Source organism: Danio rerio, chromosome 11, assembly GCF_049306965.1.
Source record: "Danio rerio strain Tuebingen ecotype United States chromosome 11, GRCz12tu, whole genome shotgun sequence".
Classification (NCBI taxonomy): domain Eukaryota; kingdom Metazoa; phylum Chordata; class Actinopteri; order Cypriniformes; family Danionidae; genus Danio; species Danio rerio.
This window is the reverse complement of record NC_133186.1, coordinates 690,001-695,000: the sequence shown is the minus strand read 5'-3', so window position 1 is coordinate 695,000 and position 5,000 is coordinate 690,001. Positions and strand designations below refer to the sequence as shown.

Genomic DNA, 5,000 nt, shown 5'->3' with positions numbered 1-5,000 from the left:
CTACATTTATCAAAACAAATCTAAATGCATGTGTCTTTATGTCTCATTGCAAAGTGTAGTCTCTTAAGTAACATTTGCAGTGTAAAATCCACACAGAGTTTCATTGTTATCTTCTGGAGTTACGTGCAGATAAATATGTGAAACCTTGAAATGAAAGTGTTGTTTGTGTGTTGTGCGTGAGCTTATATGTTTCTTTGTGAGTTTGCTTTCGAGCAAAAAGTTGTCAGAAAAATCTAGAAAGTGTCATCATAAACTCAAAAATCACAGCGCAGTGTGTAATAAATCTTAAAATGGTAATTATAGGGATGACCTACACGGTAAAAAAATGACTGCTGAATTTCTCAACTTACATCAATCAAACTGACTTAAAAATATGAAGGTGAACAGTGTAACTTTAAAAAAAAAAAAAAACATTAGTTGAAACCTGATTATTAATCAGCTTATTAAAATAAGTTAAATTATCATATAAATATTTGTTGTCTTGACTTTTTGTCATTAAATATTTAACAGTTTATAATATGAATGTTTAATTGTTCTAAAAAAATCACAATTTGACACATGCAAATCACATAGAAACTGCCATAATCAGCTCAAAAATCCCAGCTCAGTGTGTTATAAATCTCAACATTATAATGATATGAATTACCTACACCAGTAGTTCTCAAACTCTTTTCATCAAGTACCACCTTGGAAAAAAAATGTCTCTCCAAGAATCAGCTTAATGAGCAGTATTGAAATGGAGTAGCGTAGCAGGCCCAGTAAAGCAGCTACAGCTCTGCACATTTCCAAAACAGGGCAGATTAATTCCTACTATTTCATAATTTTAATTCTTATTTATTCTTGTCAGCCACTTTAAACATTATAAATAGTTTGAATCTTAACACTGTATTTAAAAAATAAATAAATAAAAATAACGAAAACCAACTAAAAACATCACCATTTAAATTAAAATGTGCTCTTCACCGTTAAAAATGACAGGGTATGGTTTTTAAAAGCTAAAAAAAACTCTACTTAAATGTAGACACCATACAAATCAACACAACAATTATAGGCTATATGTCATCATATTCATATATCAAATCATTTTTGATAGATTTTAAATATATGTAGCATGTACATATGACATATTTAATTCCTCCATGTACCACTAGAAGGAGGCCCGTGTACCACTAATGGTACATCTATCACAGTTTGAGGACCACTGACCTACACTGTTAAAAAAATCCTCCATTTTTGAGTTGAAGCAAATGAACTTTTCCAGTTGTCTCAACTCGCATCAGTCAAACTGACTAAAAATAGATGTTAAAAATTTTGCTGAAACCTGATTAACTTATTAAAATAAGTTTAATTTAAAACAAAAATATTTGGTCTCAACTTTTTTTGTCATTAATAGTTTTACAGATTATGTTATGAATGTTTAATTGTTCTGAAAATCAAAATTTAACACATGCAAATCACATAGAAACTGCGAAATTGAGCTCAAAAATCCCAGCTCAGTGTGTTATAAATCTCAACATGACAATATGAATTACCTACACTGTAAAAAAGTTCATCCTAAATTTGAGTTGAATCAAATGAACTTTTCTAGTCGTCTCAACTTTGATCAATCAAACTGACTAAAACTCTGAAGTAAACTGTGTTTGACTTTAAAACAGTTGAATCCTGTTTAACTTATTAAACTGCACTGTACAAAATTATATAAGCAATTAGTCCTGACAGCATATATTTTTAGGTCATTGTAGCTTATTAAGTTAGTCATGTTCTAACTTAATTTTGTAAGTTATGAAAGCTGTTTTAAGTCAGTTTAACATAATATGAGTTCAATGGGCTCATCAGGTTAATTTGATTCAGCTTAAAAATTTGAGGCAACCTGGATTTTTACAGTCTACTCTTAAAAAAAAAAAAAAAAATATATATATATATATATATATATATATATATATATATATATATATATATATATATATATATATATATATATATATATATATATATATATATATATATATCCTCAATTTCGAGTTAAAGCAAATGAACTTTTCTAGTCGTCTCAACTCACATAAGTCAAACTGGCTAAAAATATGATGTTACAATTTTGCTGAATCCTGATTAACTTGCTAAAATAAGTTTAATTCAACACAAAAAAAATATTTGTTATCTTGATTTTTTTGTCATTAATAGTTTTACAGATTATGTTATGAATGTTTAATTGTTCTGAAAATCAAAATTTAACACATGCAAATCACATAGAAACTGCGAAATTGAGCTCAAAAATCCCAGCTCAGTGTGTTATAAATCTCAACATGACAATATGAATTACCTACACTGTAAAAAAAATCTTCCTCAATATTTGAGTTGAATCGAATGAACTTTTCTAGTCGTCTCAATTCACATCAGTCAAACTGACTAAAACTCTGAAGTAAACTGTGTATGACTTTAAAACAGTTGAATCCTGTTTAACTTATTAACCTGCTTGTATGAGCAATTAGTCCTGACAGCATGTGTTTTTAGGTCATTGTAACTCATTAAGTTTAGTTTATCATGTTCTAACTTAATTTTGTAAGTTATACAGGCTGTTTTAAGTCAGTTTAACATAATATAAGTCCAACAAACTCATCAGGTTCATTTCATTCAGCTTAAAAGTTTAAGGCTACCAGGATTTTTACAGTGTACTCTAAAAAAATACGTGTTAAAATAAGTTAAATCAACTTAAGCACATGTGCTGTCCTGACTTTTTGCTATTAGATGTTTGTTACAAATGTTGAGTTGTTCTGAAGTGCATGCAATTAACACAGAGTTATTATTCTGAACGATGGTCTTTATTTTATCATTTGATTGCACAGTGCTAGCTCATTTGTGATTTGTCAGATGTACGGTGTGCAGTTTGAGCATGTTATAACACAAAGGCTGACATCTGTTGGCGTGAGATGTAATACATGAACTACAGTAGCGCGTCCATTAAAACGGAAAAAAAAACCTCTGCAATCTTTGCCAATGTAAGCAGAGATTATTTGCAGAACTGAAGTCAGATTCTTGTGACTTTCTCAAATATATACGCACTTAGTCTGGCCTGCTGTTATTTAAGGAAATCAAAGGACCTTTTGACATTTGTGATGCACTACACAAATTGCGAAATTAATACGAAAGAGAGGTCAGTCGATATCTTATTCTGCTTTACCAGTAACTCTGAGCTCATTCAGACGCCCGCTGCTTCTGCATCACAGATGTACAGAAACTGAAAATGCAAATCGAAGCTTTTTGTTTCGAGTTCTGGCCGTGATGTTCACATGTTTGCCTTATTTTTGTGCTTATTACATTTGTTTGTGGATGTTTAAGCTGAAGTTTAAGCAATTTTAACCCTTTATAGTGCGTTAATATGCTCATTGCAATGATTGAGTGTAGTAAAGGATGAAGGATGACTTAAGGAATTTTTTTAGTTGTATTTTAATTTAAATGGAACTCATCATGCATGACTCCTCTCCTGATAAAGAGTTATTATCACTGAAACAACCTGTTCAGTTGTTTAATATGATGCTATTTTATTTGATCTTATTTTAATTCACTTTAGTTCATCTTTATTTCTGTAGTGCTTTTATTATGTAGATTGAGTCAAAGCAGCTGAACAGAAGTTCTAGTAAAAATCCAGAAAGTGAAAATGAAAATCGAAGCTTTGTATTTGGAGTTCTGGCTGTGATGTTCACATGTTTGGCTTATTTTTGTGATTGTCACATTTGTTTGTGGATGTTTAAGCAAATTTAATCCTTTATAGTGGATTGAAATGCTCATTGGGATGATTGAATGTAGAAAAATATGAAGGAAGACTAGAAGAAATTTAAAAAATTGTATTTTAGTTAATTTAAATGGAAGTCATCACATATATTCTCTCCTGATAAAAGCTTAATGTCACTGAAACAACCTGTTTATTTATTTTATATGATGCTATTTTATTTTATTTTTAACTCACTTTAGTTCATCTTTATTTCTGTAGCACTTTTATAATGTAGATTGAGTCAAAGCAGCTGAACAGAAGTTCTAGTAAAAATCCAGAAAGTCAAAATGGAAATTGAAGCTTTGTATTTTGAGTTCTGGCCGTGATGTTCACATGTTTGCCTTATTTTTGTGCTTATTACATTTGTTTGTGGATGTTTAAGCTGAAGTTTAAGCAAATTTAACCCTTTATAGTGCGTTAATATGCTTATCGGGATGACTGAGTGTAGAAAAGAATGAAGGATGACTTAAGGAAATAAAAAAATTGCATGTTCATTCATTTAAATGGAGGTCATCATGCATGGCTCCTCTCCTGATTAAAATCACTTAAACAACCTGTTCATTTATTTAATATGATGCTATTTTATTTTATTTTATTTTATTTTATTTTATTTTATTTTTAAATCACTTTAGTTCATCTTTATTTCTGTTGCACTTTTATAATGTAGATTGAGTCAAAGCAGCTGAACAGAAGTCCTGGTAAAAATCCACAAACTAAAACAGGAAATTGAAGCTTTTGGTTTCGAGTTCTGGCCGTGATGTTCACATGTTTGCCTTATTTTTGTGGTTGTTATCTTATTTTTAATTAAATTCAATTTAATTCAGCTTTAATTCTGTAGCACTTTTATAACGTAGATTGTGTCAAACATAGTAGTAAACTGAAACAGAAAAAAGGAAATTGAAGCTTTGTATTTGGAGTTCTGGCCGTGATGTTCACATGTTTGACTTATTTTTGTGCTTATTACATTTGTTTGTGGATGTTTATGCTCAAGTTTAAGCAAATTTAACCCTTTATAGTGCGTTAATATGCTCATTGCAATGATTGAGTGTAGTAAAGGATGAAGGATGACTTAGGGAAATGTTAAAAATTGTATTTTAGTTAATTTAAATGGAACTCATCATGCATGACTCTTCTCCTGATAAAGAGTTAATATCACTGAAACAACCTGTTCATCTATTTTATATGATGCTATTTTATTTTATTTATAATTCACTTTAGTTCATCTTTATTT

General features: G+C 29.9%; 1 protein-coding gene across 1 annotated transcript in view; it reads left to right on the top strand.

Annotated features, from left to right (window-relative positions):
- pparg (peroxisome proliferator-activated receptor gamma) overlaps positions 1-5,000 on the top strand; it is a gene marked incomplete at its 3' end in the record, with an annotated part of 69,601 nt that overhangs the window by 882 nt on the left and 63,719 nt on the right.